The sequence below is a fragment of the Pseudophryne corroboree genome, chromosome 9 (assembly GCF_028390025.1).
Source record: "Pseudophryne corroboree isolate aPseCor3 chromosome 9, aPseCor3.hap2, whole genome shotgun sequence".
Classification (NCBI taxonomy): Eukaryota; Metazoa; Chordata; class Amphibia; order Anura; family Myobatrachidae; genus Pseudophryne; species Pseudophryne corroboree.
Window position 1 is genome coordinate 291,656,154 of NC_086452.1, and position 26,560 is coordinate 291,682,713.

The 26,560-nt window shown below is 42.5% G+C and overlaps 1 long non-coding RNA gene across 4 annotated transcripts in view; it reads left to right on the top strand.

Moving 5' to 3' along the window:
- LOC134958037 (uncharacterized) overlaps positions 1–24,592 on the top strand; it is a 133,706-nt gene extending 109,114 nt beyond the window's left edge. For all 4 annotated transcript variants that reach the window (XR_010186847.1, XR_010186843.1, XR_010186844.1 and 1 more), the window contains one exon: positions 23,980–24,592. This is a non-coding gene — a long non-coding RNA (uncharacterized LOC134958037). The remainder of the gene's footprint in view (positions 1–23,979) is intronic.
- The last annotated feature ends 1,968 nt before the right edge of the window (positions 24,593–26,560 follow it).

Here is a 26,560-nt window from a genome sequence, read left to right on the forward strand (position 1 = left end):
AACATATGGAACGGAGAAGGACTTGACCATATTACACACCTTCCAGGTGAAATCTCCTAATCCTAATTCTTCCATCTGCTTAATACACGTATCAGGCTGTACGATATGTGCACAGTATCCTGGTGATACTTCTCCAACTCTAGTAATCCTATTTCTTAAGGTATATCTATACCGGAAAGATTTTCCTCTACTGGCTATGTGGCGTACAAGCTCTGTATCTGTAGGCATTCTATCTGCTCTATGCAAAAAGGTCATGGTGTGGTTACTCCATGACACTTCCCAATTTCCCGGCTTTCTGGGATTGGAGATGTTGAAACATAATAGGGACCTATCCACATGGTATTGGTGGAGCTTCAAACTAGGAGGGCTGGAGATATTAAACCTCCGGTCCACCGGTCTCCCACCCTTTAGCTCAAGTACCTCCTCTATCGTTAAAGGAAATGGTACTAGCCCTGATTTGCTATGACCCTGAGGTACTTGAGAGCATACCCAACAATCTGTTTTGTTTAACACATTACCCACTAAGGAGTGATAGTCACTTAATGGATGCCGGTCCATATGGATATTAAAACTGGATTGGCATTTCTTTATGCACCCATCCTCAATCAGATTATCACAGAGCCTACAGATACAGTTTTCTTTTTGAACTAACAATACTTCAAAGAAAATGTTTACAAATAACAAGGTTGTTAGATCGTGCCCGGTACTCGCCTTTGCTTGGTGATTGGGTTGCTATTGGAAATTTACACCTCCGTCTCAGTCATTAGAACCTTTCTGGATCCTTCCTCGACCTCACTGGTACTCTCACCGAAACAGACTGCTCTGGTCAACATCAGGGTCGACAGGAAAATCCATATCACAGTCTCTTGGGGCAAGTCCATCTTACAGGAGGAGAAAAGAAGAAATTTGTAAAGGGGGGTATAAGAAAATCAGTTTGAGGGGGAGAGAACTTGTTACGATAATAAGTTCTCTCGTCTTGTTGTTCTTCTTGTTCTGCTGTCCTCTCGAAGGTGCTGTCTCTCAGTCTTCAAAATGAACATTCTGGTGATGCAATATTCCTTCCTAAGCAGCGATCTTTCTGTAAGGAGCAAAAATCTGGCATTACCATTGGTCCAACTGAGGGGTGACATACCATCTTTAAACCATGAAAACATGAGTGAGAAGAGAGAGAAAATAAAAAACAAAAGAGATAGAGAACAATTCATTTGCATATATATATTACATAACTCGACATTAACCATCAATAGGAAAAGAGAAACAAAGCATTTTTAAAACATTGTCAACATTAAGAAAACATTGTTAGCATTAGAAAAACATTGTCAGACTTATTAGGCTGTCATATCTACGTGTCTAATGGTCTCCTTGAGCAGTCCCTCCCCACCAGCACCTGCATTACTCCACTGTCTGTATCTGGCCAGAAATACATTGTGGCGGAGGTCATGCTGGGGTTTGGTAGACTTCTGCAAGGACCAAGTGGATATGCAATGTGTGAATTCTTACCAATACTCGTCAGAGATGGGGATAGAGAGAGAGAGAAAAACATTTTTCTTCACAAATACATTTACAACGTTTCACCTGGTCATTCCTGTGTCTTCAGTGAATGACCTCCCAATTTATTAACCGTTACCTCAGGCTTACCATCCGTCGTATGATCACCTTTCTTGACTACCTATCATGGGTGTGGCCCAAAATCCTCACTATATGATCCTTGATTATAATGGTGTGTGTTGTAATTTTGCTCATTTCTTGGTCTAGGGGGTCTAAGTTTATGTGAGTTATTACAGTTGTTGGCATAATGCCCTTCTCTTCTACAATGGTAACAAACCCTTGGCTTTCTCCAAGTGTCAGTGAACTGGGGTCTTGGCTGATTTGATGCCTCTTCAAACGCTTGGATGCTCATCACCCTCAACCGCTTTCCCTGTATCTCCCTGCTTCTTTGGGTATTATGGTTATGTTGTTGTCTAGGGGGTGCATATACCTTGTGTGTGCTTCTAGGCCTGCAATCTCTTGCATAATGACCTTCCTCCTGGCAGTTATAACACCTAGTCACCTTTGACTTACCCACAGGGACCTGAGGCTCCTTTGCTTCCCCGTGCTTGCTGATGTTCTGCTCATGATTAATGATGGCCTCTCTTAATGCGGCCACCGAGATATCTTTCCAGTCTGGGTTGGTGGTCTGTACCCTTGTTCTTAATTCATCATTTAAACCATTTATTAATGCTTTACCCACTATTCCTTTATGTTGTGCATCTGTCTTGATGTCTGTGATCCCAGTGTTTCCAGCCATTATTTGCAGTGTTCGATTGAAATAATGAGAAATACTTTCCCCTTCCCTTTGTCTTATGGAGAAGATTATGTTCCCCTCGCCAATGGTTGGGAAATATACTTCTAACTGTCGGTTGATCTGCTTAATACATTCCCGATTGTTTTCCTCCGTACAAGGTGCCTCCGTGTCTAATTTACAATCAGCAATAAATTTCGCAGGGTCAACACTGGAGGGCAAACATACCCTCAGCACTGTCCGCCAATCTTTGTTGGTGGGTTCTGTGGAGTTTCCTAGTTCTTTAACAAATCTCTGACATGCTGCTAGATTTTTCCTAGGATCAGGAAATTCAGACATAATTGATCTCAATTCGGTCCGGGACCAGAGACAGCGCATTGTACTGTCCTTGACGGGAATGATTCTCTGATCGTCAGTCTTCCCAGTGGGGACTGCAATCACCCTGACCGGATCAAACTCAGCTACATCATCTTGTGTTGGTCTTACAATATGTGGTACATCTGTAGGTGCGTGATATGAAACATTGTACGTACCTGTGGACACGACCTCACCTGACCCTCCGTTAGGGGGTTTGATTATTGCCTTTACCAATTTGGTCGCGTCCACCTGGATGTCTTGGGTGATGGTTGTTGGAAGAGGTGCCGACATCGTTCTGGACTCCCTTTCTTGTTGGTATTCCTGAGGAAAGTTTAACATGGGGTGCAACTTGCATAGGTTAATAGTTGTACATTCAACAGTATTACAATAATCATTGTTACATTTATTACACTTATTCTTATTATCTATACTACAGTTGCTAAGAGCGTTTTTATTGTTCACCCCTGTGCTTTTCTCCGCAACCACAATCCCCTCCATCGCCATGTCTCTCTTCTCAAGATAAGAGTCAGATAAGTCAATTAAATCTCTTTGTAATTCACCTTCCTGCTGCCATAACTGAAAATAATCATAATGTTTGCTTCGTCTCTTTGCTGGTTTTATGAGACATATCCTCCTCCTTAAATTTTGTAACACTTCTGGACTGAAGCTACCTATTCTTGGGAATTTTTCCCTGTCTTGTACAGTCATTCTCTCCCATTCATCACATAAAGCTTCTGTGTGACTTCCATATTTCTCACACATTATGTACCTGGCCGATCCAATAGGTCGGTTTACAGAGTCAACCCGAACCGAGGTTGATCGCCCCCTACCCTGAACAACTGGCCCCCATAATCTGCAGGCGTCCGCTTGCTCTACCTCTGATCTCTATATCAGGGTCTTCAGCGAACCCTTACAGAAAACCAAATTATTCACGATAGGTAGGCGGTGAAGTTTACCGAGCACCTCACTCGCTCGCCCACGCCGACCAATGCGACCTGATCACACCGATATGGTGCTGGCGCACTCGACCCAGGGCACCTATAAAAACCTTTGTTTTACTGGAACATGCGAGGGTTATCCGAAGAACACTACTCTTTCCAGTAAAGGTGGGGTTGTCAGATAGTTCCTGAGTGACCAGCGAACTTCCCTTTTTGTAAAAATAAAAAATTACACAAATCACGTTAGAATGTACAAATAGCGTTTGTGACCCCTTTACTCTAATGGTACTAGGTCAGATTACTAACTACTGTACACAATTACGTGCGGTCCAATCGTTCAGCACACAAGCACCTAAGCTTATGTACGGAAAGACCAAATGGAATCGATAATTGCGGCTGCGAATTCCTTCAGCAAGAGCTTGTATGGCCTATATGGGTGTTGCACCAACCCTTTTCGGTGTTGTGCCTGTGGACTGTATAGCGGACTTCTTTGTCTATTTTACCTGAACCTGCTGGTTTGCTATGACCTCCTGGTCTGACCTCCTGGTCTCGTTACAGTATGACCTCCTGGTCTCGTTACTGTATTACCTCCTGGTCCGCTATACTCTAATGCTCATATATTGTGTTTAACCAAGGATGCCTCCCTAGCCACCGTGCATGTCACTTACACGTATGTTCCTCACGAGTACTCGGTGATTTTTTTTGGTTCAACCTCTAAAATTGTATAAATGTATGAAAAACACTCACTCACCACATGCACTCTTTTGCTTCTATTTCTATTTCTGCGCAGAAATTTTTCTTTAGCCCAGCTGTGTTACCAATTAGGAGCAGGATCTGTTAATTTAAATTTCGGACACCAAAAATAGACTTGCGTTATTTATCGCCTGTTGCGCTATTTACCGCTTTGCGTTACTTCAACTTATCGTGACTTGAGCTACGTGGGCGTAACCGGACGCTCCGTTGCGTAATGTACGCTGCGTGCGTCTGCCTTTGGATTGCGTACACAAGTCTTTTGTTAGGGACACGTGTACGCAAAGCAAAAGATCCACCGTAACACAATTTATACTTTTATCAATGTAGATGATCCCTGATCATCTACCGCACACCACACTGATTTTTCCTTATCGTCCAGGCAAACCTGTGTGTTTGTCTATACTTTTAACTATGTAACCTTTATTCTTAAACTATGAAATAACAGCAAATCTCTTTTAGCACTTTCTATCAACTATAAAACTGGCAGACAGGATGGTGATATACGAAAATGAAAAAAGAAATGCAGATATATGTATGCGTGCGTGTATACGCAAAACAGAAGAAAAATAAACAGTTTTAAAAGACACTAGCGTTTTGTTCTTACCTCCGGTTCCCGGATTCCTTCAGCACTCGTTATCTAAGCGAAGCAGACGCTTATCCCGTCAGCACTACGAGACAACCTCCCGCCCTTTGCTGAGGGATAATGTCTGCTGATCTACCTAGTGCAGATATGTGAAGGATAGGACGAGCCGCCAATTGATAAAGCTAAATTATTTATCGTACTTATAACCCTTTATGAGGTCTAAGAACACTGTACGCTATCTACGTAAGAAGTACCGTAAGGGTACGCTAGTTGCGTATCGATCGCTCAGCCGTAGGCGAGACGCTCAAGCGTCGCGTTCGCTCACGGCCCAGAGATCACAGGCTGACGCGCTATTGGCTGTTGACTGACGTAATGATTCGCTATGGCGTAGCGGACGCTCGAGACCACGAGGAGATCACCAGCGGGTCAGACGCTCACAACGCTATACCTTTATATCTATACCTTTAACAATGAGATACACAGTATACCTTAGTGTAGAGACAAAGTGTAAGTGTAACCTGGTGTAACCTGATTAACTACAAAGCTGCTTGAGCGTCACCGACGCTCTATGAACACTTAACACTATGAGAAAATACACAGATATCTGTTTAGGGTCCAAAGCCTATTATATGTATTATAACTAATTATTCTTGCAAAAAGGAATCACAGTACAAATGATACACTACAGTATAACATAAACCAACTAACCAGATAACTATGCAGGAAATACAATACAATCTAATCAAGGGAAAATACGAGAGAAAGGGAAGAGAGGGAGAGAGAGAGATGAGAGAAATGGCTCACAGTAAGACAATATGATCACGGAGAAAAACTTACGCACAAGGGGAAACGATCGCATGCGCCTGGACATCCAGCACCCGATTTTCAGCAATGAGAACCGTTGAAGAGTGAGAGCTGGATGTGGTCGGCCTGCCTATTTATGCCCCACACACAATGCAATCTAATGGTCCCTACAATCTGATCGTCCATTGGACACAGGAATTCGGCTTCGCATTATAACAAAAGGTCATAGGTTGATTCATACAGGTGGGCTGTGACGATTTCAAACAGCTCAGGTGGGTGGGACACTGGGTTTCCCGCCGCATACCTGAGTAAGAGTAAATAATAGTAATGGACATAAACTTCTTATGTCCATAACTATTCGCACGAGCGATTAATACGCTCCAAACCAACGCCGGAATATTGCTATTTAAATACTCTTCCGATGGGTACCAAACACTACTGTATGACTCCTGTTAGACCCTTCCCACAATACAAAGAGGGATCCCTCCATTCAGGGACATTCTATATTAACCAAACTTTCAGAATCTATCAAAGGGACCATAATCTATAAACTACGTTAATTGTGAAAATATGTAACGAATGAGTCGCACGCTACGACTACACAAACTTTACCGTAAATACGCATACCGAGCACCAGCGGGTGCACGCAACAGCGGGTATGCGCTATCACGGGAAAGCGCACGCATGCGCAGCGCGGACCAGTGTGAGGTGCAAATATGGCAGCGTGTATAGGGATATTTTTCTGACTTTGACAAAGGCTGAGTATGACATTATAGGTATTACGGAAACATGGTGAGATGACTCTCACGACTGGGTTGCTAACTTGGAGGAGTATTCTCTTTTTAGGAGAGACAGGGCTAATAAAATAAGATTTTAAACCTACCGGTAAATCTTTTTCTCCTAGTCCGTAGAGGATGCTGGGGACTCCGTAAGGACCATGGGGTATAGATGGGCTCCGCAGGAGAAATGGGCACTATAAAGAACTTTAGATGGGTGTGCACTGGCTCCTCCCTCTATGCCCCTCCTCCAGACCTCAGTTAGAGAAACTGTGCCCAGAGGAGATGGACAGTACGAGGAAAGGATTTTTGTTAATCTAAGGGCAAGATTCATACCAGCCCACACCATCCACACCGTATAACCTTGAATATACGCAACCGGTTAACAGTATGAACAAAACAGTATCAGCCAACAACTGATCTTAACTGTAACATAACCCTTATGTAAGCAACAACTATATACAAGTCCTGCAGAAATATGTCCGCACTGGGACGGCCACCCAGCATCCTCTACGGACTAGGAGAAAAAGATTTACCGGTATGTTTAAAATCTTATTTTCTCTTACGTCCTAAAGGATTCTGGGGACTCCGTAAGGACCATGGGGATTATACCAAAGCTCCCAACCGGGCGGGAGAGTGCGGATGACTCTGCAGCACCGATTGAGCAAACATGAGTTCCTCATCAGCCAGGGTATCAAACTTGTAGAATTTTGCAAAAGTGTTTGAACCCGACAAAGTAGCCGCTCGGCAAAGTTGTAAAGCCGAGATGCCACGGGCAGCCGCCCAAGAAGAGCCCACCTTCCTAGTACTTCCTAGTACCGAACTTGGTAATGGCAATCCAGCCGTAGAATGAGCCTGCTGAATCGTGTTACAGATCCAGCGAGCAATAGTCTGCTTAGAAGCAGGAGCACCAACCTTGTTGGCTGCATACAGGACAAACAGTGCCTCTGTTTTCCTAATCCGAGCCGTCCTGGCTACGTAAATTTTTAAGGCCCTGACTACATCAAGGGACTTGGAATCCTCCAAGTCTCCCGTAGCCACAGGCACCACAATAGGTTGGTTCATATGAAACGATGACACCACCTTAGGCAAAAATTGAGGACGAGTCCTCAACTCAGCTCTATCCACATGGAAAATGAGATACGGGCTCCTATGAGACAAAGCCGCCAATTCGGACACCCACCTTAACAGATGCCAAGGCCAACAACATGACCACCTTCCAAGTGAGAAATTTGAAGAGGCTCAAACCAGTGAGATTTTAGGAACTGTAACACCACGTTAAGGTCCCATGGTGCCACTGGGGGCACAAAAGAAGGCTGGATGTGTAGCACTCCCTTTACAAAAGTCTGGACTTCTGGGAGAGAAGCCAATTCCTTCTGGAAGAATATAGATAGGGCCGAAATCTGTACCTTAATGGAGCCTAACTTTAGGCCCATATCCACTCCTGTCTGTAGAAAGTGGAGAAAATGGCCCAAGTGGAAATCTTCCGTAGGAGCATCCTTAGCTTTACACCAAGATACATACTTCCTCCAGATACGGTGATAATGTTTCGCCGTCACCTCCTTCCTAGCCTTTATCAGAGTAGGGATGACCTCCTCCGGAATACCTTTCCCAGCTAGGATTCGGTGTTCAACCGCCATGCCGTCAAACGTAACCGCGGTAAGTCTGGAACACGCAGGCCCCTGTTGCAACAGGTCCTCTCTGAGAGGAAGAGGCCACGGATCGTCTGGGAGCATTTCCTGAAGATCCGAATACCAGGCCCTTCGAGGCCAATCCGGAACAATGAGTATTGTCTGCACTCTTGTTCGTCTTATGATTCTCAATATTTTTGAGATGAGCAGAAGAGGAGGGAACACATAGACCGACTGAAACACCTACGGTGTCACCAGGGCGTCCACCGCTACTGCCTGAGGGTCCCTTGACCTGGCACAATACCTCCGAAGCTTCTTGTTGAGGCGTGACGCCATCATGTCTATTTGAGGAAGTCCCCAAAGACTTGTTATCTCTCCAAAAACTTCTTGATGAAGTCCCCACTCTCCTGGATGGAGATAGTGTCTGCTGAGGAAGTCTGCTTCCCAGTTGTCCACTCCCGGAATGAATACCACTGACAGAGCGCTTATGTGATTTTCTGCCCAGCGCAGAATCCTGGTGGCTTCCGCCATTGCCACTCTGCTCCTTGTCCTGCCTTGGCGGTTTACATGAGCCACAGCTGTGACGTTGTCTGATTGAATCAGAACTGGTAGGTCGCGAAGAAGATTCTCCACTTGTCGTAGGCCGTTGTATATGGCCCTTAATTCCAGTATGTTGATGTGTAGACAAGCCTCCTGGCTTGACCATAGTCCCTGAAAATTCCTTCCTTGTATGACTGCTCCCCATCCTCGGAGGCTCGCGTCCGTGGTCACCAAAACCCAGTCTTGAATGTCGAACCTGCGACCCTCTAGAAGGTGAGCACTCTGCAGCCACCACAGGAGAGACACCCTGGCCCTGGGGGACAGGGTTATTTTCGGATGTATTTGAAGATGGGACCCGGACCACTTGCCCAGAAGGTCCCACTGAAAAATCCTTGCATGAAACCTGCCGAAGGGGATGGCCTCGTAGGACGCCATCATTTTCCCCAGTACTCGAGTGCATTGATGGACTGACACTCTTTTTGGCTTTAGCAGGTCTCTGACCATGTTCTGGAGTTCCTGGGCTTTTTCGTTTGGGAGAAAAACCCTCTTCTGTTCCGTGTCCAGAATCATGCCTAAGAAAGATAGTCGAGTCGTTGGAATCAACTGTGACTTTGGTAGATTTAGAATCGAACCATGCTGCTGCAGCACTCTCAGGGAGAGCGACACGCTTTTCTGCAACTGTTCCTTTGATCTCGCATTTATCAGGAGATCGTCCAAGTACGGGATAATTGTGACTCCTTGCCTGCGCAGGAGCACCATCATTTCCGCCATTACCTTGGTGAAAACCCTTGGGGCCGTGGAAAGTCAAACGGCAACGTCTGAAACTGGTAATGACAGTCCTGTACAGCGAATCTCAGGTATGCCTGATGAGGAGGATATATGGGGACGTGAAGGTATGCATCCTTTATGTCTAGTGACACCATAAAATCCCCCCCTTCCAGGCTGGAGATAACTGCCCTGAGCGATTGCATCTTGAACTTGAACCTTTTTAAGTACAGGTTTAGGGATTTTAAATTTAGAATGGGTCTGACCGAGCCATCCGGTTTCGGGACCACAAACAGGGTTGAATAAAACCCTTTTCCCTGTTGTATTAGGGGAACCTTGATAATCACTTGCTGTTGACACAGCTTTTGAATTGCAGCTAAAACTATCTCCCTCTCTGGGGGAGAAGCTGGTAAAGCCGATTTGAAGAATCGGCGAGGAGGCACGTCTTCTAATTCCAGCTTGTAGCCTTGGGATACAATTTCCATCGCCCAAGGATCCACGTCCGACTGAACCCAGACGTGGCTGAAGAGTCGAAGACGTGCCCCCACCAGCGCGGACTCCCTCAGTGGAGCCCCAGCGTCATGCGGTGGATTTAGTAGAAGCCGGGGAGGACTTCTGCTCCTGGGAACTAGCCATAGCAGGCATTCTTTTCCCCCTACCCTTACCTCTGGTGAGGAATGAAGATCCTCGACCTCTTCTGAACTTATGCGACCGAAAGGACTGCATCTGATACTGTGGTGTTTTCTCTTTTGCTGTGGGGGAACATAAGGCAAAAAAGTAGATTTATCCACGGGAGCTGTGGAAACCAGGTCTGCAAGACCTTCCCCAAATAAAACCTCACCCTTGTAAGGCAAAACTTCCATATGCCTCTTTCAGTCGGCATCACCTGTCCATTGGCGGGTCCACAGTGCTCGCCTAGCCGAAATCGCCATGGCGTTGGCCCTCGAACCTAGTAGCCCAACGTCTCTCTGAGCGTCTCTCATATATAAGACTGCGTCTTTGATGTGACCTAAGGTCAATAAAATGGTATCCCTATCAAGGGTATCAATATCAGCTGACAAGGTATCTGTCCAAGCTGCTACCGCACTACAAACCCAAGCCGATGCTATTGCCGGTCTGAGCATAGCACCCGTATGTGTATACATTGATTTTAAAGTCGTTTCCTGTCTGCGATCAGCAGGATCCTTGAGGGCTGCCGTGTCTGGAGACGGTAGCGCCACCTTCTTGGATAAGCGCGTTAAAGCTTTGTCCACCCTGGGCGAGGATTCCCACCGTACCCTGTCCTGTGCCATAAGAATTATCTTGGGAATCTGCAGTTTTTTGTCTGGAGTTTCCCAAGCCTTTTCAAATAGCGCGTTCAGCTCATGAGATGGGGGAAACGTTACCTCAGGTTTCTTTTCCTTAAACATGTGTACCCTCGTGTCAGGGACAGAGGGGTCATCTGTGATGTGCAAAACATCTTTTATTGCAATAATCATATAATGAATACTTTTTGCCACCCTTGGGTGTAACCTTGCATCATCGTAGCCGACACTGGAGTCTGAATCCGTGTCGGTATCAGTGTCTGCTATTTGGGATATGGGACGTTTTTGAGACCCTGAAGGGCCCTGTGACACTGTCAAAGCCATTGATTGACTCCCTGTATTATCCCTGGACTCTGCTTTGTCCAATCTCTTATGTAATAAAGTCACATTTGCATTTAAAACATTACACATATCCAACCAATCTGGTGTTGGCGTTGCCGGCGGAGACACCACAATCATCTGCTCCACCTCCTCCTTAGATGAGCCTTCCGCTTCAGACATGCCGACACACGCGTACCGACACCCCCACACACACAGGGATATATGTATATGGAGACAGTTCCCCAATGCCAGCACACACACAGCGCCAACCGACACTGGAAATAAAATTCCCAGATAACAGCGCTTTTCTATATATCAATATACACTCACTGCGCCAATTATAAGTGCCCCCCCCCCCCTCTTTTTGCCCTCTGTCACCGTGTTCAGCAGGGGAGAGTCCGGGGAGCCAGCTTCTCTGCAGTGCTGTGGAGAAAATGGCGCTGGTTAGTGCTGTGGGATCAAGCTCCGCCCCCTCAGCGGCGGGCTTTGGTCCCGCTCAAATTTTCAATACTGGCGGGGGATTGTATAATCTATTGCCTCCGCAGCCTATATAACGTATTAGCCAGTCCTAGAGGTTTATTATTGCTGCCCAGGGCGCCCCCCCTGCGCCCTGCACCCATCGGTGCCTGCAGTGTGTGTTGTGTGTGGGAGCAATGGCGCGCAGCATTACTGCTGCGCGTTACCTCAGAGAAGAACTGAAGTCTTCTGCCGCCTTTGAAGTCTTCTTTCTTCTAATACTCACCCGGCTTCTATCTTCCGGCTCTGTGAGGAGGACAGCGGCGTGGCTCCAGGACGAACAGTGAGGGTGAGACCTGCGTTCCGACCCTCTGGAGCTAATGGTGTCCAGTAGCCTAAGAAGCAGAGCCTATCATTTAAGTAGGTCTGCTTCTCTCTCCTCAGTCCCACGATGCAGGGAGCCTGTTGCCAGCAGTGCTCCCTGAAAATAAAAAACCTAACAAAATTCTTTTTCAGAGAAACTCAGGAGAGCTCCCCTGTAATGCACCCAGTCTCCTCTGGGCACAGGATCTAACTGAGGTCTGGAGGAGGGGCATAGAGGGAGGAGCCAGTGCACACCCATCTAAAGTTCTTTATAGTGCCCATGTCTCCTGCGGAGCCCGTCTATACCCCATGGTCCTTACGGAGTCCCCAGCATCCTCTAGGACGTAAGAGAAAAGAGGAGGAGGTGTATGTCTTTATGTTAAACCATCACTTAAACCATTCTTAAAGGAGGTTATCTATGAGGAGACTGGCGATAATGTAGAGTCACTTATGGGTAGAAATCTTAAGTGGGGGAATTGATGCAAAAAAAACTAGTCATAGGCACGTGCTACAAACAGCCAGATATTAGCATACATGAGGAAGAACCATAGGTGTGCGCAGGGGGGGTGCCTGGTGCGCACAGGCACCCCCTAATGTCTGGCACCCCGATCAGAGCAGGCTGATTACTGTCCCCTCTGCGCTGCACCCTGTCAGGACTGCATTACTGACCGGACGCCTGTGTTAATCAAGGGTGCCACTGACACCAGCTTTCAAATTCCCAGCTCCACTCCATGTACAAAAACAATGTGATGTGACGTGATTACGTCATGCTGCTCGCACGCCCACCCGTCACACGCCCACCTCGCTTCTTCTATGCTATGCCAACGCCAGCCACTGATGAGGATCAGCATGCAGCCAGCGTTCCTCTTAGGAAGACAAATTCAATACTGGCAGACGGCCGGCAGCAGCATTGACACGTTACTCATTTTTCCAGCAGCAGCAGTACTAGTCTGCGACTGTTAGTGAGTGACTGACTTGTAAGTAAGCTGTTGCAGCTTGCAGGGGAAAGAGAGGGGGAGCCAGACCAGGCTGAGGAGGAGCAGTGTAATTGCAGTGAGTGCCATCAGGGATGTTTGTTTGGTGCACACCACAACATCTGACAATGTATCTGCTTTATTAAGTACAAGGGTGGATATTTTATATTGCGTTGGCCATCAATAGATGGTGCTAGACACGCCCAAAAGGCGGTGCTAGACACACCCTTCCGACCATGCACCCCCTAATAAAATGTGCTGCGCACGCCAGTGGGAAGAACAACTATTGCAGCAAATCAAAACGGCTGCGGGATTGGGAGACATCTTTGTCATTGGGGATTTTAATTACCCGGATATAAAGTGGAGTAACGATTCATGTTCTAAAGCAAGGGGCAGCAGGTTCTTAAATATGTTTAGGGATCACTACTTGTCTCAATTAGTCGAGGACCTAACTAGGGGTAAAACTACCCTGGATCTAGTAATTACTAATAATGTGGACATTATATCAAACACTAAAGTTGGGGAGACTTTGGGTAACAGTGATCACTATATGATCACATTCAACGTCAGTTTCAGGAAACATGGCTACAGGGGTTTCACCAAAACTTTTAACTTTAGGAAGGCTAATTTCAGTATGCTTAGATGTGCACTTAACGACATAGAGTGGGAGGTTCTGTTTAATAACAAGAACACTTCGGAAATGTGGGATGTTTTAAAAGGGTTGCTGGATAGCAATATTCATAACTTTATTCCCATGGGCAGGAGTATTAAACTCAAACCGATGTGGCTTAACAAGAAGGTTAAGGCAGAAATGGATAAAAAAAAGCGGGCTTTCAAAGCATTTAAATCTAATGGAAAGGAGGAGCCTTTTAAGTATTACAAGGAGTGTAATAAGAAATGCAAAAAAGCAATAAGAGCAGCTAAAATGGAAAATTAAAAGCAAATCGCTATAGAGAGTAAAACCAATCCTAAAAAGTTTTTTAAATACATAAACGGTAAAAGGTTAAAAAAAGGAGAATATAGGTCCATTAAAAGATGAATTAGGAGAATTGATAAATGATGACGAATTAAAAGCGGAAATACTGAACAAATTCTTTTCATCAGTATTCACCAGTGAAGAACTGATGGTGGGAGTAGAGCATAACAATTGTGACAGTAATGATTCATGGTTAGATACTTGTTTAAGCGAAGAAGTAGTCCGGGAGAGACTAAGCAAAATTAAGATTAATAAATAACCTGGTCCTGATGGACTTCACCCGAGGGTTCTTATGGAGCTTAGTTCACAACTAGCACGACCCCTATACTTGATTTTCAATAGTTCAATTAGATCAGGCATGGTATCGAAAGACTGGCGTATAGCTGACGTAGTGCCATTATTTAAAAAGAGATCCAAAAATCTTCCGGAAAACTACAGACCAGTTAGTTTAACATCTATAGTGGGGAAAATATTGGAAGGAATTCTAAGGGACGTCATACAGGAGTATCTAAAGTCCGCTAGGATTATTAGCAAGAAACAGCATGGGTTTGTGAGGGACAGGTCATGTCAGACTAACTTAATTAGCTTCTACGAGGAAGTGAGCAATAATCTTGATCAAGGAAAAGCAGTGGATGTGGTCTTCCTAGATTTTGCAAAAGCCCTCGATACAGTTCCTCACAGGAGACTGATGACCAAATTAAAGGAGATTGGCCTAGGAAAAACTATTTGCACATGGATAAGCAGCTGGTTGGATAGCAGGGTACAGCGAGTAGTGGTCAACGGGAAGTCCTCAACCTGGTCCCCAGTAGTCAACAGAATACCACAAGGGTCCATACTCGGACCACTACTGTTCAACATATTTATCAATGACCTAGAAATAGGCCTGGAAAGCACAGTGTCAATCTTTGCAGATGATACTAAACTGTGTAAGGTAATTAATTCAGAATTGGATGTGGAGTCCTTGCAGAATGATCTATCCAAACTTGAACTCTGGGCGTCTAAATGGAAAATGAGGTTCAATACAGACAAATGCAAGGTTATGCATTTTGGGACTAAAAACAAACTTGCATCCTACATATTAAATGGGGAACACCTAGGGGAAACATAGTTGGAAAAAGATTTGGGGGTATTCATTGATAATAGGCTTAATAACCGTACACAATGACAAAACGCAGTAAAGAAGGCAAGTAAGGTGCTAGCGTGCATAAAAAGGGGAATTGAGACAAGGGACTCAGATGTAATCATGCCGCTGTATAAGGCATTGGTACGTCTGCACCTGGAATATTGTGTTCAGTTTTGGGCACCATTGTATAAAAAAGACATCAGTGAACTCGAAAGTGTTCAAAGGCGAGCTACTAAATTGATTAAAGGCCTAGGACTGGACTATAAGGAAAGACTTACTAGGCTGAATATGTATACACTAGAAAAGAGGCGCCTAAGAGGAGATATTATTAATATCTTAAAATATGTAAAGGGACAATACAAGGAGATATCAGAGGAATTATTTATTAAAAGAACACAGTTTAGGACACGTGGGCACTCGCTGCGACTGGAGGAAAGTTCCGAACGTAACAGAGGAAAGGGTTCTTCACTGTTAGGGCAATCAGGATGTGAAATTCCCTGCCAGGGAAGGTGGTAATGGCGGACTCTGTAATTGGATTTAAAAAAGGAATGGATAAATTTCTGAATGAATAAGCTATCCAAGGTTATAATACTTAAAATATCAACGTGGTTAATCCGGGGGTAACATGAGATATAGTAGCTAACTCGTCATAAAACATTATTTAGCAAGTATGTAGAATCATCACAACTTAAAACAGGTTGAACACGATGGGCAATTTGCCTCTATTCAACCTCAAATACTATGTGTTTGATTACTATTTCTGACTCATACTTGTATTGTGCGATACTGAAGGCGGTACATTTTTTGTACAAATTGTGGTGTGTGCTGTACCCCTCTTCATTTGTGTTTTTGGATAGATATGGAGGACAAACAATTTAGGAGAGCAGGAAGCACATACTAGTGGTGCAGGTGCTGCCACCAGTCATGATGATACAAGTCTGTCAATGTCATCTACTAAGGCTGATGCCCGGGGGCATAGAGGGCTTAAGTCAGGGCATGTAAAATCATTTAATTTTACAGTGGTAATGAAAAAAACATGAAAAGGAAAGTTAGCTGCAGAGGCAGTAAGACAAACTGTGCATTCAGAATCAGAACCATCAAACATTCTTGAGGAACGTTTAGGGGTGTCCATGTCAGCTATGTGTGAGTCTGACATTTCTCACACTGTTCTCATAGAGAAGACTCTTTCACCTCCTTCCACCATTTCTGCATCATCTGCACATGTGTAGAGCAGTAAAAGTAAAGATCGTGGAAACATTAAATGATGGTTTACAATCACAGATAAAATGGATTGGTGGGTATATCGTTGTATTGATAGGGGATTATGTGCTTAATATTGTAACGATAAGCTGGTCTTCTTTACTACATTATTGTACCATTTCCTATTATTTTCTACAATGCCATTTTTGTTATTCCTGATTTTTCTCCTTGCATATGATGACTTTACATATTTCTACATTTATGCGAGGTGATAGAATACACTATGTTTTCTGCTATGCACCAGACACCGCCGGACCTTTCCACCGCCCCCCTCCTCCTTCATTATCCTATCTTTCTCCTTCAAGTTTCATCTTTGTTATGATGTTAACATTTTCTGTTTTTATCAAAAATTAACGGGAGAGACGAGGCAGGATTTTTACTGCTGATCTGTAATTTTGATACACAGGTGTTATTCTACATGGAAGTACGCTAGTGTTAGTACTACATGTTTGGTTGACTGTCGTTCTTTGCACTACTGTGACTGTCGTGCTTGATTGTCTTCTCAATGTGGACTCTGTGTTATATCTTCTGTCTTGTTTTGCCTCTCTTAAAAAAAACCCCAATAAATATATATTTTAAAAAAAAAGTAAAGATTGTGATGATAAAGAGGACATAATAGAAATTGAGAATTTGTGTGGAAATGGAACAGAATGAGGTGGATAAATGTGTACTTCTACTATGTGACACTGAGGATGTTGATGATGTTGTTTGTATAAGTCATCCACCATTGGCTGCAGTTGTTGACTATGATAAAAAAAAGAAAGCCATTGAGATGCCTGGGCATGTGGGATTATTTTTACCCCAATCCTGAGAATGTTTGTGAAAGCATCTGCTCCATTTGTGAGGCCAAAGTTAGTAGAGTTAGGATCGTTAGCCATCTAGACACCTCCCCCATGTTACGTCATTTGCAGCGAAGACATGAAATTTATTGTACAAGATTATAATGTAATTAACCCCTCATCCTCAACACCCTCAGAGTCATTACTGATCATAGGTAGTCCTTCTAAAAATTGTTTTGTGTGGGCCCACAAAAAACCCAATCATTTCAGCCACAAGTGACGGTCCCTGGCTGATTGGTTTGTTAAACTGTACATGTCCTGTTTAATATATACAACATAAAGGTGGGTGGGAGAGCCCAAGGACAGTTGTATCCTTAACCTTTTTTCTTTGCATTATATGCTATTTGGAGCATTGCTCCTGTGATGACAAACATTTGTATAGTTTATTAAATTGCCACCCTGTCTGCCACTGCAGTGCCATTCTGTTTCCTAGATGTGCCATGTTAGAAGTTTAAGTGCTGCCTACTGCTGTCGCTTAACTTAGTCATCCAGCTACCTCGGTGCAACCTTTTGGCCTAAACTGGATGAAAACTATTTTGTGAGCTGTGAGGTGGTCAAAATTGACTGGAAAAGAGTGGAGATTAATGTTATTGAGGTTATAATACTGTAGGGATGAAAATAGGCCCAAATTTTGTGATTTTAGCTGTTTTTATGATTTAAAAAAAAAATACAGATCCAAAACAAATACAGTATCCAATAGTATGTCATTATTTTGATGCACTTTTTAATACTTTATAGTATAAAGAAAATTACATATGGTTAAAAACCCCGGTATGTAATTTCAACTTTCTGTAATGTCTTTGATGTTCCTACAGCTCTCTCATCCCACTTTTCTGTAGTTACATTTGACATCATATCGTGTCTTTTCAACTTCCCATTATATCTACCTATGTTCCTTCAACTCCCATCTCCCCCTAATAGCTTTCATATAATCGTTCTCCTTTCTCTTCATGGTTTCCTTTGGTTTGTCCTAGTTTGGCAGAAGAACTCCCTTTACGTAACTTTTCAGTTCAAATGTGGCATCTACATTTTAATTTAATTATGTATTTTAGTGTCAGGTAATGTATTTTTCAAGCATGTACATAATCCAGGTATTTGTAGTAGTTGCAGTGGCGTAAATTCGTCCCAGTAGCCCGGAGGCGAGATAAATATTGGTGCCCCCCCCTATATTTAGATAAAAGTGTGTGTGTGTGTGTGTGTGTGTGTGTGTGTGTGTGTGTGTGTGTGTGTGTGTGTGTGGTGTTCTGAAAAAAAAATAATTATATACTGTATATATACATTTCATTGTCTTTTATTTTAAATCACACACTGACAGCAGACACTTTACTGATGGAGCTATTTGCTCCTGTATAGGAAGCATGAGAATTGTAACTATATGAAGTTACGTGTAATTGTCAGAGAAGTATCTTCATATAGTTAGAATTCTCATATTTCCTATATAGAAGCAAATAGTTTCATCAGTAAGGTGTCTGCTTCCAGTGTACTAGGTCATGGTTTCCAATCCCGGGTATGACACTTGTAAAATGTGTATCTAAAGTATAATAAAAAGGGTGTGATTTGTAAGGTGCAGGGACCAGTGAGGCAATTGGCTACTGATAAGATAGTAGCAGCTATCAACTTAATTTAATGGTGTCACAGAATGGGAGGAGAGGTGCCCCCTTCAGAGCAGGAGCCCGGCGGCAGATGACTCCGTTGCCTCCCAGAGTTACGCCTCTGAGTAGTTGTAAAATGTAAAGAACAAATGTCCAGTCAGGACACTGCTGTGATAGAAGAGACTGAAGTTTGCGCCCGATAACATGTTAAATCAAGTTATAAGCACAGCTATGGAATAAGGCATGGTTCTACATTATTTATGTCAGTCTTCCTATACTATTGAAAAAGTTATGTTTTCCTGGCCATTTAACATGGAAGGTTAATAAATTGCATACAATATACATCATTATAACTTTATTATAACTCAAATAAACGGAGTGACCATTTGCTCTCCTAAATCATCATAAAACAGAATATGGGTGGAATATAACATTTTCAGGGATTAGGACCTAAATTAGATTCTAGCAATCACCCCCACATGGAAGAAACTTGCTTGCCCAAGAGGGTCCATGAACTACTGACCTAGATTTGGAAATCCCCTGGAAAAGGGAGGATCAATCCAATCAGAGCCAGCCCTAGCCAATATGATGCCCTAGGCAAGATTTTGGCTGGTGCCCCCTTGCACCGCCACTAGTTCCGCCTCTGACCCTGCACCCCTTTTCCAGCACCATCACCCCTCACCCATAGCAGTCCTCATTTTGGTGTTCCTACCCCCTATATTTTAAATAGGAACAGTGCGCACATTTGGCGCACAGCCCAAAAAGGGGGGTGTTTTTGCTGGGAAGGGGCTTGGCCACACAATAGTACCCCCAATTCAAATTACGCCACACAGTAGTGCAACTTTATTCACATTATATCATGCAATAGTTTATTATTCACACCACATCACACAGTAGTACCCCTTTACCTGATATACACTAGTCCTCACAGTAGTGTCACTTATTCACATTACATCACACTGAATTGCTCCTTATTCACATTACACCACACCATATTGCTCTTTGTTCACATTAGACCACACTGTAGTGCCCTTTCTATATGTTCGTCACACAGTAGAGCACCTTATACACATAATGCCACACATTAGTAATGCATTTATACACATTATACCACACAGTTATGCCCCTTACACATATGACACACATTATTAATGTCCTTATAAACATAATGCACCTTACACATTATGCCAACCTTTATTAATGTCCTTATAGACATAATGTCCCTTACACTTATGCCGCACATTATTAATGACCTTATACAAATGATGACACATATAATGTCCCTTACACAAATGCCGCATATTATTAGTGCCCTTTGATAAAGCTAACTATTTATCTTATTACATTCACTATAAAATGGGTAAGAGACTCAGTACGCAATTGGCGTATGGGGTACCGTAAGGGTACGTACTTAGCGTAGCAGACGCTTAGCCGTGGTTGAGACGCACATGCGACACGCTCGCTCACAACTTAACGCGTGGTGTCGAGCACGCTATAGGCGGCCGACTACCGTAATGCTACGCTACTAGCGTAGCGTATGCTCGTGACCACGAGGAGAACACGCGCGGCGCAGACGCTCACGGGATGATACTCAGTAAACCTTGTATGCAACACTGTGAAAGATTGAGTTTACTGTAAACCTTGGTTTTGTAATGTGAGCACAATGCAATGCTAATTAACCTCTATTGTATGAAAGCCTCTTGAGCGATTGAGACACTCTGAATACTCTCAGCAATGTAATAAACACACAATACCTTGCTAAGGTTCCAACACCTTTACTAACAATATCTAGCTATGTAAAAGTTAAAACAGTTAACAGTTCATACACTACAGGCTAACATCAATATCTAAGCAGGCTAACTACACATAAATATACAATATCGTCACAATCTTATACAATAACAGAGAGAGAGAGAATATGGCAAATACAGTCAGAGATTTAGAATGGTTACAGAGAATAACTTACACACACTGGGGAATGATCGCTGCGCAGTCCTGGTACCAGCTCCGAGTTAGTCAAGATGAAAACCGTTTGTGGAGAGAAGACTGAGCTGGCCAGGCTGGCTGCCCTTATATACACTGCGTACAGTATACTACAAAGGGACCTACAATCTCATTGTTCATTGGACACAGAAATGTCTCCTCGCATCATAACAAAAGGTCATAGGTTAGTTTGAACAGGTGGGCTGTGACTATATCAAACTGCTCAGGTGGGAGGGAATCTGAGAATTCCCGCCGCATGGATAATGAACCGCAAATATAGTAAATGTCCAGAAACTACTAATAGACATAACTATACGCAGGAGCGATTAATCTTTACCTAACCAGCACCGGATTGTTTCTAATAAAATGTTCTTTAGTTAGGTACCAAACACAACTGCTCAAACCCTGCCTGACCCTTCGTACCATGAAAAGAGGAATTCCTCTGTCCAGCGACCAGTTACATTAAACAAACTTACAGTCATTATTAAGGGGAACATTATCTATAAAACATACTATTTGGTTTTATTATTTAACGATTGAGTCGCCCGCTAGACGCACACAAACTCTACCGTAAATGCACATACCACGCGCTCGAGCGCATGGCCGAGGAGGCGCCATCACGCAGCTGCGAGTATCCGCACGCACGGGAGAGAATGTGCACGTGCAGCAGGCACGCGCCTGTGGTGAATATATGGCAACGTGTAGCATGATATTTTTCCGACTTTGACACCTTATACAAATGATGACACCCATAATGCCCCTTACACATATGCTGCACATTATTAATGACCTTATACACATAATGACACACAGAATGTCCGTTTCACATATGCCCCATATTATTAATGTATTTATACACATGACACACATAATGCCCCTTACACATATGCTGCACATTATTAATGCATTTTGTGGAGAAACTGGGTTCCAAATCACTCAGGCACAGTGGTAGATGAAAAACCAACAGTGGATTATTGAACAGAATGGATTATAAACAGCTCAGCACACTTCTGTAATCCAATTCCACATGACAATTCCCACCACAAACTCCTGACAGAACATTAATTCTTAGTCTTGGAGCAGAGAGTCTCTCCCAGCAACACAGAGTCCCAGATAAATCCAATATAAAGGGGTCCCCAAGCAGAACCTCTTACCTCTATATTTAGATGATTTATTTGGAAGTGGAAGAGACCATGTATTGCCATGATAAAGTGGCAACAAACTAAACTAAATGGAGGACTCAATTTCCCGAATGTACCACTATATAATCATGCAGCATTGTTGAGGTTTCTAAAAGATTGGCTAAATGACACTGACATTTACACTGATACATGCCTGGATGCTCAGTTTCTCAAAAAAGGTGGTCTAGTGTCCTTTCTACATGAACAAGAAACAGAAATTGGACAAGACCTGAAGGATAATCCCTTATTATGGTCAATTTACCGGGTGGTCTTCAGTATGCCGGCTGTCGGGATCCATACCGGCCGACCGCCGGCATACCATACTACACCCCAATTTACCACCTTTGGCAATTGATACGTTGTACTAGAAATTTGGGGATTCATAAACATTTATATTTAACTTTCTTGAATAATAGGGAGTTCCAGCACGGGAAGACAGGATTCCCGTTTACCGCCTTTTATCTAGAACGTAGGTTCTCAAACTCGGTCCTCAGGACCCCACACAGTGCATGTTTTGCAGGTAACCCAGCAGGTGCACAGGTGAATTAATTACTCACTGACACATTTTAAAAGATCCGCAGGTGGAACTAATTATCTCACTTGCGATTCTGAGGTTACCTGCAAAACATGCACTCTGTGGGGTCCTGAGGACCGAGTTTGAGAACCACTGATCTAGAAGGTCTGACAGACATAGAGAAATTGATAGGGATGATAAGTGGAAAGCCTCTGACTTTTCAACAACTACACAAAAATATCCATTTTTGACTAAATACCCACTTGCATTCCTACAAATGCAATACTATACTAGCACCGTCCTTAAAACATTATCGAAGTCCGATCTGGATAATTCACTAGACCACATGCTTAAAAATCCCCCGGCTGCCAAAAAAGCCATGTCCATACACTAAAGATTGTTAACCAAACCCATTGACCACTCTACTGTTCGCACAGGTATGAAACACTGGATCACCGATTTTCCCTCACTCACTTGTGAAATTTTACAGAAAAGTTTAATAGTATCCTGTAAACTGATGCCTTCGGCTCAATATTATGAAATGTTTCTAAATATTGTTCACAGGGCATACTTTTCCCCAAAAAGGCAATATCTGTCGGGAATGATTGACTCTGATCAGTGTTTGAAATGTTGAATACCAAACGCAGATTTGATACATTGCTTCTGGAAATGTCCAATGATTTGTCGGTTTTGGTTATTAGTGCGGCAATATGCAATGGGATTTTGGTAAACTATCTCCCTTTTACGGCAGAGTGGGTGGTCTTTGGAATAGTCCCTACCAGTCAAAAAATCACAAAAGGGTGCAAAAAATTATTGATGACTGTTAGCGCGGCTGCACGTAAGTCTATATTACAGATGTGGATTTTACCAAGTCCTCCCACTCTTCCATTGTATATGAGAAAGCTGCACCATGTATTTACCATGGATCTTGTTGAAACCAAACTGAGTAAGGATACTCAGGTACGCAATTTTTTGACTGTTGGGAAAGCTATGTAGCCACTCTACCAGTAGATTACCAGAACATAATTAAATCTTTGTTAAACAACACTGAGTGGTATGAAACGCGGGTATTTTGGGGGGATCCTTCGATTGCCTAGCAACTAAAGGAAATAAAACTGTTGGCTCAAAGTGGATGAGTGGGCCACGGCTTCTGGTCCACTTATGCTCCTGGGACGGGTGAAATAGTCATGTTTTTACATATTCCAATTTCCTATCTTAACTTTAATGTATGTTATTTGATGAACATGTCCAATTCAACATTGCTGTTTTGATATACGGTTTATGTATGGAACTGTTCTTATTAACCGAAATGTATAACCAAAATTGTTATACAGTATACTGCTTTCTTGATTGTATAGTGAAGTGACGCATGAATAAATATTTGATAAAAAATGTGCTTCCCAGATTTCTTTATCCCAATGCACCTTCCTTTATGTTTCCTTACTAAATTGCATAATCTCCTATTAAATTTTGTGAAAACCGAGATTTAAACACAAAATTCTATTTAGGCGTAAATATTAAGGAGGCAGACAATTGGCAATGATGTCTGCTTACTGTCAAGCCTCACTGTTGAGCAGGGTACTAGAATGGGCAAGAGGCTTGCGGGACAAACCGTGCGTGACCATAGAATCTATCTTCACTAACTCACGACTTTACTTTTTACAGTGGTCTCTGAAAATAGGACATATTGATCAACCAATGGTAGGAACAACTTTGCTGATGTGGAAAAGCGAGCGATTGTATTATGGCAAGCAGCTGGTGTTACCAGATTATTTAACTTCCTTCTTAATGGTCATCTCAAATTATTTGAAACATTATAAGAAGAATTAGGCCTCAATAAATCGGATTATTGGTTCTATATACAGGTACGTCACTTCATCTCCTCATTTGGGAAATCTACTGTGTGGGATAAAGGCCTGACGGTATTTGAGAAACTTTGTATGCGACTTCCCACTCCCACTCATACTATTTCTACTACGTATATACCATATTCTCCTAATGGCTTTTTTACCAACTAATCCGATTTATCAAGATTCTTGGGATAAAGATTTCTTACTTAAGGGAATTGAAGTGGACTGGAATAAGACATATCAAGCGACTAGTGCTTGTTTTTCCAGCATGGATGTAGTAGAAACCAATTTAAACTTTTATCTTGGTGGTACCGTTACCCTACCATAGTTCATACATTTTTCCTTAAGTGTCTCCTTTGTGTTGGAGATACAGTACTGACTTTTCTGAAATATTTTTTGGAAACGCTTTGTGTAAAATTTGCTGTACATGATCTATGTATTGCTTCTATGTTCAAAAAAAATGTAAATTTCAAATAAAAAAAGAATTTCTAAAAAAAAACGGATTGGATAAATTTATAAATGAAAAAGATATCCAAGGATATAGCCTTTAAAATTGAATACAGAAAAAGTGTTTGTATAATCAAACAATTAAGGAGTGCTTTGTAAAACACTTAAATTTATTTCACATAATAACATTAGTACACATTCAATTGTTACTCAGACAATCAAGATAAAAGCAGTGAATAGGTGTGATATTTATATATATAGAAGGCTAATGTATAATATTAACCAATGTTGCAGTCGGTTTTTGTAGTTTATTGTTATGTCCACGCTGGTATATTGTGCATGGACAGTCCCAATTTGTATAATGATAGAATGGTAGGTACATTATGCTCACCCCTTATTTTGTGGTAGAATAATCCTAAATCGATCTCTGATGTTGACGCTGGTTCCCATCAGTGGCAAGGCAGGAAAGGTGCTCCAGGTGGTGGTATGGTTTTTCCGTTCTTTACAGTGCTGTAGGGGGGGAAGGCACAGACCGCGTCTGTAGCACCACGTCTGCTGATGGGGCTTTCTAAGCACAGCAACGATCGATGGAAATATGATGTTTGAAGATGATGGATAGTAGGAGAACTTGCACCAGCTATGCAACAAGATAGTACCAGCAACGGACCTGCAGCAATGACAGCCTCAACGCGTTTCTCCACTATATCCGTCAGCGGTTTCTTCAGGAGGAATAATTTAGCCATCAGCAGGTGAAGGAGTATTTAAATTCACTATAGCCAATCGGCTTATGGAATCATTTTCACACACCTGGATACCTTAATCACACTTATATTCACTGCACATGTTAGAACAGTTTAAAAACAGATGCAGTCATTAAAATTGAAGATAATACTTATGAATACATAGGTGCTTATACAAGGTATATAATACCAATAGATTTATATACGTGTGTCTAGAGGCACATCTATCAATAGTATGCAGATATTTAAATAGAGAGGTATCCTGAGCATCAGTTCTCACTGTATAGTTACATATTTAGAATTCATTAATATGTCCTATCTATTATTTTGTTATCATATCTAACTAAAATTTCATCATTTAGTCAAAGTGTAACAATTTAAATCTTTAATTTTCATCCTATACGACATCTAAGAGGAGACTCAGAGACAATTAAACAACATATATGTTCTAAATGACAATAATATCTATAACACTTGAATTCACTATTCAGCCGCCGTGGCTCAGCTGTTGTTTTTTTATTTTTTCAGTTATTATTTGACGCTTAGCATCTTTTGGCTTAAAGTATTGCAACAGTATACATATAGAAATTCAGATTCTACAACAAAAAGTTACAAACCACACGTACAGAGTTCGCTAGGTTTTCAATGCATATTTAGCATTGACACCGCTATCTATGTTTTAAAAGAAGAAGGAAAAAAACTATCACAGACAGCAAGCAAAAGTTAGCCCTTAGGCGTAGGGTTAAGAGGAGAGCAAAAGACCCAAAGTGTTACTATACACATTGAGAACATGAAATTATGACAGCTGTTAGTACTGCTACAATGTCATGATGAGAAAAAGGGGGAATCTCACATATCTTCCCATGTATTAGTGGGACGTGTTGCCAGTAAATGACACATATTAAAGATGATTCTAATTTGATTTATTTAACATCACATTATAGATGTGGATAAGAAAGATCTAATTAATTTATCAGGAAAGCGCAGCACTACCTGTTTAATCGGTCATTGTGGAGCTAAGCCAAGACATGATTTCTACAATAGGGCAAAAGCAGTCCTCAGTTACACTATGTTTATTCTCAATATTTCTATATTATAAACTCACCCTGATTTGAAATACAATCAGATCCCTCTGGAGCTCAGTGTCCAGTCATCGGAGACAGTGGCTCAGACCCCGCAGGGCGGACACTACTCCCCCCTTAGTCCCTC